The sequence below is a fragment of the Myotis daubentonii genome, chromosome 4 (genome assembly GCF_963259705.1).
Source record: "Myotis daubentonii chromosome 4, mMyoDau2.1, whole genome shotgun sequence".
Classification (NCBI taxonomy): domain Eukaryota; kingdom Metazoa; phylum Chordata; class Mammalia; order Chiroptera; family Vespertilionidae; genus Myotis; species Myotis daubentonii.
This window is the reverse complement of record NC_081843.1, coordinates 16,485,926-16,500,656: the sequence shown is the minus strand read 5'-3', so window position 1 is coordinate 16,500,656 and position 14,731 is coordinate 16,485,926. Positions and strand designations below refer to the sequence as shown.

Here is a 14,731-nt window from a genome sequence, read left to right as displayed (position 1 = left end):
GGGAGGGGGCGGCCGCGCGCGGGCGCTGGGCCGGGGGAGGGGAGGGCCGAGGGCAGCCAGGCGGCGGGGAGTCGGCACCCGGAGGGAGGGAGGGGGCGCGGGGCCGGGAACGTCCTCTCCGTCCCCATCCTCGGGCTCGCCCCCCCGCGGCCCCGCCCCCAGACCGAGGGCAGCGCTAGGACACGGCCTGGAGGTGGCCCGGGGGTGGCGGGGGGGAGGGAGGTCCCGCCCTCGGGGAAGCCCGGGGAGGGGGCGGGCTCGCAGTGGACCGAGGGGGTGGGGGGGCGAGGGGGGACGTGCGGGTCCAGAGGAAAAGCCCCGAAAACCGGGAAGATGAAGGAGGGGGCGGGGCCCATCACCTCCCTCCCGCGGGGTCACCTTGGCCAGGCCCCCCGCAGCCCCCGGCGACGGGGAGGGCAGCTAGAATGCCTCTCCGCCGGCCCAGATTTCTCCGCCCAGCCCAGTTCCAGGAACGCGCGGGCAGCACCCGGCAGGCAGAGGCCCCAGCTCCGCATGCGGGGCAGCGCACGCCGGGGTTCGAGGCTGGGCTCAGCGCCTCCCGCCCGTCCAACGCCGCCCTGGTTCCCCCACCCCCGCCTTTCCCTCGGCCTCAGTCCCCTCACAATGGAAGGAGGACCAGGTCTGACCCGGAGCGGTCCGGGCGTCCTCTTGGCCCCAGTCTTGGTCACAGCAGTTGGGGGCAACCTGGGTCCTCCAGCTGGAGCGCCAAGGGGTCCTTGATTGAGCATGGCCCCGCAGCGCCCAGCGCAGTGCGGGTTGGAAAGTGGAATGAGCGGATAGAAACGAGTGAGAAAGCCCCCAACCTGCACCCGCTAAATTGTTTCTACCTCCTGATGTTGAAACCGGACTGGCGTTCTTGGGTGTGTTTTGTTTGAGCCCCCAACCACTTGTCTTCTTGCTGCTCTGCAAACCTTGGTTTAAAAAGGGCCCTGCATCTGTTGGCCAGCCCTGCCACTATGCAGCTGGCCTTGAGGAGTCTAGCGGACAAAAAGCATCTTCTATAGGTGAGGCGTCTGCCTCGGGGCCTAATTCTACCTGCATCCTCGTTTTGCGGAGCGTCTGGCCGAAGCACACAGCATCCCCAGGGCCTGCCACAGTGCTGGGCACATAGTAGGTGCTCATGAACTGTTACGTGGATACACAGTAGATACTCATTATATTTTGGGCAAATGGATATATAGTAGGTGCTCATGACTGTTTCGTCAATGGACACAGAATATGTGTTCATTCCATTTTAAGAGAATAAACACATAGTAGGTGCTCCTGGCCTGTTGCATGAATGGACACATAATAGCTCTCATGACTGCTGCGTGAATAGACACAGAGTAGGTGCTCAAGAACTGTTTAGTGATAGATGAAAGACCAGTAGGCCCGGAAGGTAGTGATTTGGAAGTGACCCCACCCCCACCCGGGTTTCCCTCGTGCGGATAATGTGCAGTGAAGTCGGGTTAAACATTAGCGAGCAGATGGGCCCGGTGGGAAGTCCAGCTTCGCTACCTAGAGCCTTCCAGGAGAGGGCTGTTAAGGGCCGACTCACCGGGTCCAGCGGGTGCGTCGGGGAGGGGGGCAGGGGGAGGGTGGAGGCTGAGGGACGCAGAGCCCCCCTCCCGGCGTCCGGGATCGTGGGGATTCAGCCCGCAACTCAGCCCTGCATCCGTTGGTGTCATAAAAGTTTGATCTCTACCAGGCTAGGCTCCAGGCCCCCGGGGAATCCACGTGTATGAAAATGGTACACAAGGGGCTAATTTTATATCAGTGGAAAATGCTTACCGAGTGTTTGCCGGATGCCAGGCACTGTGCAGTAGTGCAGTAAAGAGGGACAACCTCAGTTGCCCTTGCTCTCCTGGAGCTTATAGTCCAACAGGAACTGAATCCGGTGACCAGGGAAATCCAATGATCTGCGAACCATAAAGGGGACTTGACTATAAGGAACCTTCACCCTTTAGGGCAGCGGTTCTCAACCTGTGGGTCGCGACCCCTTTGGGGGTTGAACGACCCTTTCACAGGGGTCGCCTAAGACCATCGGAAAACACATACATAATTACATATTGTTTTGTGATTAATCTCTATGCTTTAATTATGTTCAATTTGTAACAATGAAAATATATCCTGCATAGCAGATATTTACATTACGATTCATAACAGTAGCAAAATTACAGTTATGATGTAGCAACAAAAATAATTTTATGGTTGGGGGTCACCACAACATGAGGAACTGTATTAAAGGGTCTCGGCTTTAGGAAGGTTGAGAACCACTGCTTTAGGGCCTTTCTTATACTTCTCTACATACACTTGTTTTCATGGACAAGCAGGTTGCTTGCAATGAGAAATGTGATTTGGCATTCCCACCTTGGGATGGTGAGTAATAGCATCTTCTTTCTGAGGTTGTTTCGAAGACGAAGTGCATTCTCAATACATACGGTATTAGCGATCGCTACCAAGTGTCAAGCCTGATCCAAGGCCTGTCAATTCCAGGACCCAGCTAGTGTCCCCTTGGCTGCAAATAAGCCCTTAAATTGGCTCCTGCAAATCCAACAAGAGTGAAGGACGCTGTAATTTTGGTGGAGTTGTCAGTCGGTACCCAGTTCTTTGCACCAAATGCTGCCTGATTTTCACTATATCCACAACAACCCTGAGGGCGGGTCCTATTATTATTGCTGTTTTACAGAGGAGGAAACTGAGGGCACAGGGAGGTTAAGTAACTTCGTCCAGTTCTTAGAAGCTGGTAGGAGGCATTGCAATCTCAGTCAGTCTGATTCCAAAGCTTGCGTTATAATTCACTGTGTCCCTGGGGCATCGGATGGCAGGATGGGGTTTTGTGACATCCAAGAGGGCCAGGCTCTGAGCGGGCTTCAGGGGGGTTGCCTTTTCCAGGAGGCAACACCTACTGTAGCAGTCTGTCCAGGCCTGGCTTCCTCCTTCTTAGTAAAAAGTAGGTAAGGAGAGAGAGGTGTCCTCTTTCCCCACATCATGCTGAGTTTTCTCCCTGCAGAGTCCTTACTCGGAGCACTCATTCTTTGCTACCTGTTCCCTCCCATGTGTAATGGACTATCTCCCCTGTTATATCCTAAACTCCCCAAGGAGTAGGATACACGGGCATTATTTGCTTTGTCACTCCCTCTGCAGAGTTCCTCCCAGGATCTGGAATATAGTAATGCTTCATAAATATTGCTCTTATGGCCCTGACCGGTTTGACTCAGTGGATAGAGTGTCAGCCTGAGGACTGAAGGGTCCCAGGTTCGATTCCAGTCAAGGGCATGTGCCTTGGTTGTTGGTTGCGGGCACATCCCCAGTAGGGGGCGTGCAGAAGGCAGCTGATCGACGTTTCTCAACCATGTTTCTAACTCTCTATCCCTCTCCCTTTCTCTCTGTAAAAAATCAATAAAATATGTTTTTTTAAATGTATTGCTGTTATGAACTGAATGTTTGTGCCCTCCCTAAATTCACAGGTTGAAGCCCTAAACCCCAGTGTAACTATATTTGCACATGGAGCCTTTAGAAAGTAACTAGGTTTAAATGAAGTCATAGAGGTGGGGTCCCCATGATGGGATCAGCACCCTGATAAAAAGAGAGATAAGCCCTAGCCAGTTTTCTCAGTGGATAGAGCATCAGTCTGTGGACTGAAGGGTCCCAGGTTCGATTCTGGTCAAGGGCACATGCTCAGGTTGTGGGCTTAATCCCCAATGTAGGGATGATTCTCTCTCATCATTGATGTTTCTATCTCTCTCTCCCTTTCTCTGTGAAATCAATAAAAAATATTTTAACGGCTCCCACCCGGCTCCCAGGGCTGGTCCCATCCACGTGGTCCTGACCCGCCCTCCAGGAGCGACAGCAACAGGACTGGATTGGGGGCTCCTGCCCTAGTGGACGCAGGAGACCACAGTTGCCAGTACAATACCGGCTGTCCGCGAGTCTCGTGCGGGGGCCCGCGAGATGGCCGGCGGGTGCCCTTGGCCGCACTTGAACCCTACGTTGTGCCTCAAAAAAAAAGAAAAATAAAAAAATAAATAAGCCGAAACCGGTTTGGCTCAGTGGATGGAGCGTCGGCCTGTGGACTGAAGGGTCCCGGGTTCGATTCCGGTCAGGGGCATGTACCTGGGTTGCGGGCACATCCCCAGTGGGGGGTGTGCAGGAGGCAGCTGATCGATGTTTCTCTCTCATTGATGTTTCTGACTATCTCTCTCCCTTCCTCTCTGTAAAAAATCAATAAAATATAGTAAAATAAATAAATAATAAATAAATAAATATTTTAAAAGAGAGAGATAAGATCTCTCTTTCTCCGTCTCTCTTGCTCTTTCCTCTCTCTCTCTCTCTGCCATGTAAGGACACAACAAGGTGGCCATCTGCAAGCAAAGTAGGGAGCCCTCACCAGGAAGTGAATCTGCCAGCACTTTTACCTTGGATTTCCTAGCCCCCAGGACCCTGAGAAGTAAATGTGTGTTGGTTAAGTTCCCCAGTCTATGGTATTCTGTTATAGCAGCCTGAGTTGACTAAGATAATTACAGATAGATATATTTTGGGGACTGAATCTTGTCCCCTAATCTTTCATCAATAAACATTTATTGAACATCTGCTAGGTTCCCATTCATTCAACAGATGCTTATTAAGCTATCATTATGTGTTCATTCAACAACATTTATTGAGGGTCTACTGTGTGCCCAGGGTTAGACAACCCCATCCATGTCTTCAAGGAGATATCTCAATCTAGTGGGTACCCCCTGTCTGTCAGCACCCAGAGGGGAAGTGGCTAATCTATTCACATACATTGTTCTTTAATGCACAATGCTAGTTCCAGCAGGGAACTCAGTATACGCAGTTTCTCTTTTTCCAGACCTTTATCCAAGGAGCTGAGAGTGAGCATAAAGAAGTGAGCCTTAAAAACTACATTGCAGGCCCTAGCCCAGCCGTGGGCAAACTACGGCCCGTTTGAAATGAATAAAACTAATAAAACAAAAGACCGTACCCTTTTATGTAATGATGTTTACTTTGAATTTATATTAGTTCACACAAACACTCCATCCATGCTTTTGTTCCGGCCCTCCGGTCCAGTTTAAGAACCCATTGTGGCCCTCGAGTCAAAAAGTTTGCCCACCCCTGCCCTAGCCCATTTGGCTCAGTGGATAGAGTGTCGGCCGGCCTGCGGATTGAAGGGTCCCAGGTTCGATTCAGGTTAAGGGTACATGCCAGGGTTGCAGGCTCAGTCCCCAGTAAGGAGTATGCAGGAGACAGCCGAACAATGATTCTCTCTCATCATTGACGTTTCTATCTCTCCCTCTCCCTTTCACTCTGAAATCAATTTAAACCAGCGTTTCTCAACCTGTGGGTCGCGATCCCTTTGGCAGTCGAACGACCCTTTCACAGGGGTCACCTAAATACATCCTGCATATCAGATATTTACATTATGATTCATAAGAGTAGCAAAATTACAGTTATGAAGTAGCAACGAAAATAATTTTATGGTTGGGGTTCACCACAACATGAGGAACTGTATTAAAGGGTCGCGGCATTAGGAAGGTTGAGAACCACTGATTTAAACAAAACAAAACAAAAACCCTACATTGCAGGCATAGGAGAAATGACAGGAACTAAGATAGATGCATGGCAGCAGACCATGACCTCTGGCCCTTGAACTTAGCCCAGCCATTGGATCTCTCTGAACCTTAGTTTCCTATCTGTAAAATGGTGATTCTCATGCCTGTTACAGGGCTGTGTGAGGCTCAGGGGAGAGGGTACACAGGGGACTTCCACCAATGCCTGGTAGGGAGGAGCAGCAGTGCAACAAATGGTAGCTATTGTTATTGAGGAAGCCTGCAGCCTTCTGTGAGTGGAACCAGGCACCAAGGATGGAATGATGGAGGGAGTGCGAGCAGGATGACTTATTAACCTCGAGCTGGCAGCCTGATGAACATCTCTCCAGTTGGCACTGTCTTGCCATGCCTGCTGGCTTGCTGTGCCTGCAGGGCTGGGACAGACTATGGGTGGGGTGTTTATTCTGGGAAGCAGCCCTGACTGCTCCTCACACCCTGTGCCAGTGAGAAAGGAGGGCTTCAAGTCAGAACTGAGGCCCCTTCTGGGCCTGGCCTGGCCCTTAAAATCCTGCCCAACTGCCTAAAGGGCCCGGGGCTGAGAATGCCCAGGAGGCACAGCCCCAAGGATCAGCTGGGTCTTTCAGGGTTGGGACACTCTCCCTGTGGGGCTCACCTGACCCTCAGGGAACGGGTCCTAGAGGGCTGGAAGTACTCTGCTTTTGGAGTTCTGGAGGCCAGGCTTGGATGTCAGCGTGGAGGTGACGCTCCAGGGCTGAGAGGTGGGGATGGGTGACCCTGGAGCTGAGGTTGTGACTTCTCTGCTCCTAGAAGAGACCCTGAGTGCTTTAATCAGGGTCAGCTTCCTGATTTTCACCCGTGCAGTCCCACAAGCTTGGCACTTAGAAGGGCTCATGCTTTGGGGCTTCATGTTCTCCCATCACCATCTTGAAATTCTTAATTTTTTGTTGTTGTTAATCCTCACCCCGAAGATATTTACCGCACTCCCCCCCCCCCCAATGACTTAGAAAAAGTTGGAGGCGGGAGGGAGAGAGGGAAACATCGATGTGAGAGAGACACATGGATTGGTATGTGCCCTTGACTTGGAATGGAACCTGCCACCCTGCCGTGCCCAAGCAGGTGCTCTAACCACTGAGCCATCAGCCAGTGTTAATCATTTATTAACACACGGCCCTATTTTCCTTTTGCATTGGGTCCGGCCAAAGGTCCAGCCTGTCCAGCCTTCATGCTCTGGTTTCCCTCCAACGGGGCGTTCACGCCCACCGCTCGGCCACACCCACCCCTCCAGCAGTGCCCAGGTAAGCCCATTCGGGAAAGGTGGCGGCGGGCTAGCCCCTCGGAATGGCCCAAGGCCTGCGGTGTAAATGGCGGGTATGTCCCTCGACCTTTCTGAGCCTCTGGATGACAACATTGTACTGACCTCGGTTGGACTGTTAGTACAACAGCCCAACTGCGGGAGGGTTAAGAGAAAAGTTCATACAAAGGGTATGGTGCCTGGTACAGAATCCGCGCTCAATAAAGCAGAACTATTATGTTTTAAAAATGAGGATTATTGCAGGCGCTATCTTGGAGGGAGCCAAAGAGGGAGCGGTCAGCCCCGGATCCCCACGGACCTGCCCCGGGAAGGAGGAGCCGCCCCTCCCGCCTTCCCGGCTTCCCTGGGAGAGACCCTCCGCTCTCTCCCCCGCCCCCTTGCCCGGGGCAGGGACGAGGGGGCGGAGGAGCGGGAGCGACACATTTTTGAGTCGTGACCAAGTGGAAACTCCCTCCCCGAGGCGGAAGCCGGGGGCGCCCCACTGGGGCCGGAGCCTCCGCCGGGGCTGGACTGGCGGCCGGGGGGCCGGGCACGGCGGGGGGCCCGGGGCCCGCCCCTGACCCTCCTCATGAATATGAATGAGCGGCCCGGCCAGCGGAAGCGGGAGGCTCACCCGGCCCGGCTGGCCCCGCCTCCGCCGGGGGCGCGCGGCCGGGGGGCGTGGCCCGGCGGCGAACGCCCCGCCCCTCCGCCCCTCCCGCCCCTCCCGCCCGCCGGGGCCTTTTCCGGCTGGCACGCCCCGGACGTGACCTCGCGGGTGCGCGTTGGAGCCGCCCGCGGGGAGGTGCCTGCGCCCCCAGCACAGGTAGGGCAGTCCTTTGTCCCCGGCGCCACCCCCGAAAGCCGGGCGCTGCCGCCGGCCCCGGACCGCGGGTCCTGTGCGCGCGGCCCCTCTGGCTGCGGCCCAGGGCGGGTCCGGCCCCTGAGCCAGGCTCCTGGGCGCGCCCGCAGCCCGGGGGACGTGGTAGGAACCCTTGGCTCGCCCCGGCGAGCACGGGCACAGGGTAGAGGCTGGGGCAGAAGCCTTGCCCGCAGAGGGCTTGCGGGCCCGGGCGAGGGAGGCCCGCGGGCGCATCAGAACCATGTCCAGTCTGTCAGATGCGCGAGGACAAAGGCGGGGAAGGGCACCGACCGGGCGACTAGGGAAGGCTCTCGGGGGGGATGACTTTTGAGTCAAGACCTGAAGGAAACCAGGGCACCAGCCGGCGCGGGGGAAGGGGTGGGGGTGAGGGGGGTGCAGTGCCCGTGTGGCTGGAGTGGAATCATGACAATGGCTCACGTGCTGAGCAGGTGCCAAGCCCAGTGCTCGATGCTTTATGCATATTATTCCCTGTCATCATCAGGACAACCTGGACCTGGGCACTGCTGTCAGCTAAGAGGAACTCGGGGTCAGGGAGCCCAAGGAGACTGATGTCATTGCCTGAAACACACCCAAGAGACCCAGGGTGGGGTGACCTTAACCAAGATAGGTTCCCCAGCTACTCCTGTTTCCTCCCAGAGTACCAGAGGGAGGGGCGGTGAGCGACTTGAAGGGAAGGGTGGGCTGTCCGGGCCCTTTTTGCTGACAGTCTGCCCCCCCAAAATACAATTTACCCAGCAGTTGGGGCCCTGAAACCCGGCCTAAGATTAGTGTACAGAACAAAGGTGTCCAGGAGTTTTCCTGGACGGAAGTCTTTTCTCTCTGTTCTCCTGGGAGAGCCTTGTGTTGTCTGGGAAGCACTTGTCACTCTAGGCCCTGGAGCAGGTACTAGTGGCTTTGGGGAGGGAGGGTAGAACTGGGAAGAGGCTGCTGCTGGCGCTGGGCTGGGGGGAAGCCTCGTGCGCTGGAACAGTAACAAAGATGGTGTCAGCCAGGCAGGCTGTGTGTACCCACCAGCAACTGCAGGACAAGCAGAGTCACCGAAACATCCCTGTGAGCCTGGATTGATTAAAGCACAGCCCCAGAGCTCACCCAAGTCTGCACCGGCAAGCAGGTTCTCTGACCACCGACCAGACGTAGTGGGAAGGGCCTCGGGGTTGCCGATCAGGGCTTCCTTTGCTGGCTGTACCCGTCGCTTCTCTGCTGTACAAGTGGAGGATGAAGGCCTGTGGGTTTCTCATGGAGACCTCTGCTCCAGCCTGGCAGAGCTTCAAGTCTTGGCCTTTGGGTTGGGGTGTAAAATGTGGAAGATTAGGAGTGGGACCTAGCCCTGTGAGTTTGAGCCTCGGGAGACCAGTGAGTCAGGTCCTGGTGGTACAGGACCACAGGGGAACTTACTGCTAGGCCATTTGGTAGGTAAGAAGGAGACTCAGAGGTTAAGTGGTTCACCTGAGAGCCCACAGCTATGAAGGAGCAGAGATGGATCCAGGTGCAAACCACTGGAGTCCAGAGGCCAAGCCCTGCCCCTTAGGGAGTGGATTCACCCCAACAGAATATGTGGCCATGTGCTTGCTATAGCGGAGACCCTCCCACCCAACACACACACACACACACACACACACACACACACACCACTCTGTGGGGACATAGGGATGGGGAAGTGATGATCCCCAAAGGGGACAGAGACACTTTCTATTCTCAGATTCTCAGCTATGCAGTCCAGGCCTCATCCCTGGGCCTTTGCATCTGGGCTGAATTGGCCTCTCCCTTCTCAGGGTGGACTGGTGTGGGAGGGACCAGAGGCACTGTAGCGGTCGTCTGCCAATGTCTTCTGCCAGGGGACTCTTCCCGATGAGGTCTCAGTCTTTGGTCTTGGGCCCGGGCCCAAGGGCAGAATGATGCCACCTGGGCACCTGGAACCTACCTGCACGCCCTGGCCTTGAACTAAGGGTGCAGTTGAAGCTATGGCCACTGAGTGTGAGGGTGCCAGGATGGAGGGAGAGAGGTCTGAGGTGGCACATGTGAGTCATGAGACTTGAGTGAATAGAATGCCAGGAGATGGGAGCTGGTCCCCTCAAATGACCCCTGTGGGCCAGGAGTTGTGAACACTCTGCACATTGCTTCCTGTTGATCTGGTCCCTCCTTCCCTTTTTTCTTCCTTGGAAATATTCTGAGTCTTAGAACCCCAGTGGGCTCTCAAACTCAAGATGCTGACCAATAAGTCTGGGGCGAGGTTCAGGGATTTGTTTTTTAAAATATATTTTTATTGATTTCAGAGAGGGAAGGGAAGAGAGAGGGAGAGATGGAAACATCAATGGTGAGAGAGGATCATTGATTGGCTATCTCCTGCACGCCCTCTACTGGGGGTGGAGCCTGCAACTACAGGGCGTGCACCCTGACTGGGAATCAAACCGTGACCTCTAGGTTCATTGGTCAATGCTCAACCACTGAGCCACTCTGGTTGGGCTGAGGATCTGTATTTTTAACAAGCTCACATGACTTGTGATGCATGTGGTCCTCTGACTAGACCTGGGAAACTTCTGTCCCAGGCCTCCCAGCCAGGCCGCTGTGAGGAACCCCTTCCAAGCCTTCGGGCAGATAAGAGACTCGTGTGCCTGATGGTTTTCCACAACTAAAGTTAGATGCATTCTCACTTTGCTGTCATCAACTGAGCTTCTCCCCTGTTGAAAATAAATGATGGAGCCCAGTTGGAGTGGCTCAGTTGGTTGAACATAGTTTTGTGCATCGAAGTGTTGCCAGTTCGATTCCTGGTCAGTGTACGTACCTGGTTGTGGGTTTGATCTCTGGTCAGATACATACAGGAGACAACTGATGTTTCTCTCTCCCTCTCTCTAAGCATGTCCTCGGGTAAGGATTAAAATAACAATAAATAAATGATGGAGTCTCAAGCAATAGCCCTGTCTTTAACCTTCCCCTGCCGAGTATCTCCAAAGATCCGGCTACCCTGGGTCACCCACTTATTTCTGAGCTCCTTGCTCTGTCCCGAGCTCTCCCCTCAAAGCACATCATGCCAGATTCTGCTATGTCCTAAAGCCCCATGGTCCCTGGAACAGGTGTTCCCCTAAGGTTCCATCTTTGGACCTCTTCTGCTTGACAGGTGTCCTCATTTGAAGAGCAAAAGGGAGAGGAACACTTCTAATCCAATATTTATACCCAGCCTCTGGGGGGTGCCAGCCCCACTTTTTTAGGGGCTACCTTAATGTCTCCCCTAGGCCAGCCCACTGGAGCTCTTCCAAATAGCCTCTTTGATTTGAGGGGAATCTAGCCACATCTGTCACTTAGGGTGGTCCAGCTGGGTGGGACTGTCTGGCTCCTTCCTGAGCTGCAGACCCTGAGAGAGAAAAGAGGGCCTGCCATCTTTAAGAGAGCCCCTCTTAGTAGCCAGGCTTCCCTGTTGGAAACTTCTGACTTCTTGTTGCTTTCCCTGTTAAAACCATTAGTCCTGGCTTATCTTCCTGACCTCTGGCCTCTGAGCCTCCACCCCCATTGGTGTCTGTTCTAGTGCCCCAGACTTGCAGCCCCAGCATCTCTTCATACCCTACCACCCTACCCCACCCTGCCAAGGCACTATCGTCCCTTGTTTGGGGGTCTTTGAAACTTACCATCAGCCTGCTCGCTTCGCTCAGAGCCAAACACAGCCCAGGGATGTATGACGAGCACTTTGGACTAGTTTGTCTGTTGCCCACTCAGAGACTGCCCAGCTCTGCTCCATACTGCATTGGGCCACACTGCCCCTGCCTGGAGTTAGGGGTGTTGGTTCAGACCCCGATTTTGCCCTAACCAGGCTCACGACCCGACAGATTCCTGGAGCCCTCAGTTCCTGTTTTCTCCTCTCCAGTGTGGAAGGTGGTAATAACAGTCCTGACTCCCAAGGCTCTTGTGAGGATTGACATTCTGTGGCTTCATCTCTGAGGGTCCTTGGAATATAATATTTCCTGATCTGTGTCATGTTATTTAATCCTCAAAACTACCCTGTCAGATAGAGTGTTGCTGTCAGGCCCATTCTGTAGATGAGAGGGCGACTCAGAGAAACCAAGTGATTTGCCCAAGAGCACAGCTAGCTATAAACCAGCAGAGGTGGGATTATTCTAAGGCAAATCATTTCACGCCAGAGCCCAAGTTTCTAACCACTAACAGCTCTACCCCTGTACCCCTGTGCTATGGCTTCTCTTTCTTCATCTTGAGTTCATTCATTCAAGAAATATGTTTGGCATGTCTACTACCTAGGGATATAGCAGGGAATGAACAGAGGAGGCTCTGCCCTTATGGAGCTTACATTTTGGTCAGGACACATCGGAAGAAATGGATAGGAACTATAGATACTTGCCCAAGGCCTCTCTTCCTCACTGTCTGACCTGGGGGCACAGACCAGGACCCCCTATCTCGCCTCCTTACTGTTTCTTGCACCTGAAGACCTCAGGAGGTAGACATTGGCTGAATTGGACTGGTGTGGGTTTGACCCTTGTGGAGGTGGAAGTGGATCACAGCAGGACCTGGTGTAGGGCTTGAAGGCCTTGGAATCCTAAGGGGATGGGAGCAGTGGCAGTGCTGGCATGGAAGGAATGGGAGTACAGTTGGGCACCACCACCCAAGCCAGGCTGAGGATACACTTTATTAGGGAACTACAAATCAAAACCATACTGCTTTACACCCACCAGGATGACTATAACAAAAAAAGAGAAACAATAATAAGTATCAGGAAGATAGGGAGCAGTTGGAACCCTCTCATTGCTGGTGGCAATGTCAAATGGTGCAGCCGTTTTGAAATAATCTTGCAGTTCCTCAACATAGAGTCACCATTTAACCCAGCACTTTCACTTCAGGAGAATTGAAAACATATGTCCAGGCAAAAACTTGTACATGGGTGTTCATAGCAGCATTATTCTCTTGACTAGAATCGAACCTGGGACCCTCCAGTGTGCAGGCCGACGCTCTATTCACTGAGCCAAACCAGCCAGAAGCAGGAAACAACTCATATGTTCATCAACTGATGAGTGGGTAAACAAAATGTGGTCTAGCCATACAATGGAATATTATTCAGCCATGAAAAGGAATGAAGTTCTGATAGATGCTACATGAATAAACCTTGAAAACATTATGCTGAGTAAAGAAGCCTTACACAAAAGACCACATATTGGATGGTTCCATTTCTATAAAATGTCTAGAATAAGTAGATCAATAGAGATGGAAAGTAGACTACTAGTTGTCAGGGGTAGTGGGCACAGGGATTGGAGAATACTGTTAATGGATGCAGGGTTTCTTTGGGGGGTGATGAAAATATTCTAAAATTGATTGTGTTTAAAAAAAATTTTTTTAAATCAATTTTGGAGAGGAAAGGAGAGGGAGAGAGAGATGGAAACATCAATGACGAGAGAGAATCATTGATCGACTGCCTCCTGCACACCCTGAACTGGGGATTGAGCCTGCAACCTGGGCATGTGCCCTGACCAGGAATCAAACTGTGACCTCCAAGTTCATAGGTCAACACTCAACCACTGAGCCATGCCAGCCGGGCATAAAATTTATTGATTTCAGAGAGGAAGAGAGAGATAGAAATATCAATGATGAGAGAGAATCATTGATCGGCTGCCTCCTGCATGCCCCCTACTGGGGATCGAGCCTGCAACCATGTGCTCTTGACTAGAATTGAACCTGGGACCTTCCAGTGTGCAGGCCGATGCTCTATCCACTGAGCAAAACCAGCCAGGGCTGAATTATATACTTTAAAATGGTAAATGGTATGGTATGTGAATTACATCTCAATAAAGCTCTTACTCAAAAAATATTAACCAGACTTTCCTGCATTAATGCTGACAGAAGGCACCAGGAAGTGGATTCAAGAACTTGCTGAGTGATGGGGGAGAATCTTTGTGGTTACATTGCTGTAATTCTCATGAAATGGTTGTGGAGAAGTGATTGTGGAGGAGGCTTTGATTCATCCTTAAGGCCTCAGCTTATGTGATATCCCTGAGCTTGCCCGCCCCCTCTCCCCACAACCTCATAACCCTCCCTTTGTCACTTGCCATCACTCCTAGTCCCTTCTTTCCACTTTAGCACTTCCCACACTTGGAATTATTTTCTGTGGAGCCGATTTTGTCTGACTCTTGCTGGGCTGAGTTCCATGAGGCCAGGGGCTTGTCTGTGTCTGGTTTACCCCACAGTAGGTGTTCAATAAATACCTGTAGAGTAAATGAGTGAATGAATCCATACAGGATAGGGGAAAAGTAGTTTATAGTTGTGAGGACCTGAAACCCAAAGTCTATTCTTGTATTATTATTTATTAATTATTGTATTATTTCCTATACAAACAATTATAAACCCACATTTGCCCCACCCTGTATATACTGATAACTGGGGGAGGTCTGGGCTAGGGTCCATGATTGCTGCAAGGGAGGGAGTGAGCAGAGTGGATCAGGGTGTCTCCTGGCCCCAGTGGCTTTCTTTCTCTCTGTTTCAGTTCCAGGAGAATGTCTCTGGAAAGGAAGCCCAAAGCCTGGTCTGGCTGGGAAGAGGGGAGCGGGGTGGGGAGCAGGAATGGGGGCTGGGCGGGCCTGGGGAGGAAGTCTGCAGCCCCAGGCTGCCGAGGGCGTGGTGTCTGTGTTTGCACCTTTGGAATGTGGCTGATTCACTCTGGGGAGAGCCATGTGCAGCCACTGTTGCTGCCTTGGATCTGACATCTGGAGGCTGAATTCCCGGAGGAGACAGATTCTTGCTAAGCAGATGCCAACTTTGAAGGTCAAACTGAGTGATGGAGGTGCTTTAGAAGGAGGTCCAGAGACTCCCTCCCCCCTGCCCTTCCCCCCCCCGCCCCCCAGCATTCTGGGAGAGAGGTGAGGCCCCATCCCCAGCCGTGTTCCAGCCCCTAAGCTACCAGAGCTCTGCAGTCAGACCTGTGTTCAAAGGCCAGTTACTTAACAATTCATATCACAGCAAAGGCCGAGGCCCTGGCTGGCAAGTGCTCAACAGTGG

At 52.9% G+C, this 14,731-nt stretch overlaps 1 protein-coding gene and 1 non-coding gene across 4 annotated transcripts in view; both read left to right on the top strand.

The window, feature by feature from the left end:
• Positions 1 to 3,796: 3,796 nt before the first annotated feature.
• LOC132233981 (small Cajal body-specific RNA 23) lies at positions 3,797 to 3,918 on the top strand. The gene has a single exon (XR_009452818.1). It is a non-coding gene; the product is annotated as a small Cajal body-specific RNA 23 (non-coding RNA).
• Positions 3,919 to 6,848: 2,930 nt separating this feature from the next.
• Positions 6,849 to 14,731, top strand: part of TFAP4 (transcription factor AP-4) — a 37,985-nt gene continuing 30,102 nt past the window's right edge. Inside the window, exon 1 of one of the 3 annotated variants that reach the window (XM_059692968.1) lies at positions 6,849 to 6,865. The gene's annotated coding sequence lies outside the window, so the exon portion shown is untranslated. Of the gene's footprint in view, positions 6,866 to 7,578; positions 7,688 to 14,731 lie in introns of those variants that run through there. The other 2 variants (XM_059692966.1, XM_059692964.1) reach the window with 2 other exon arrangements.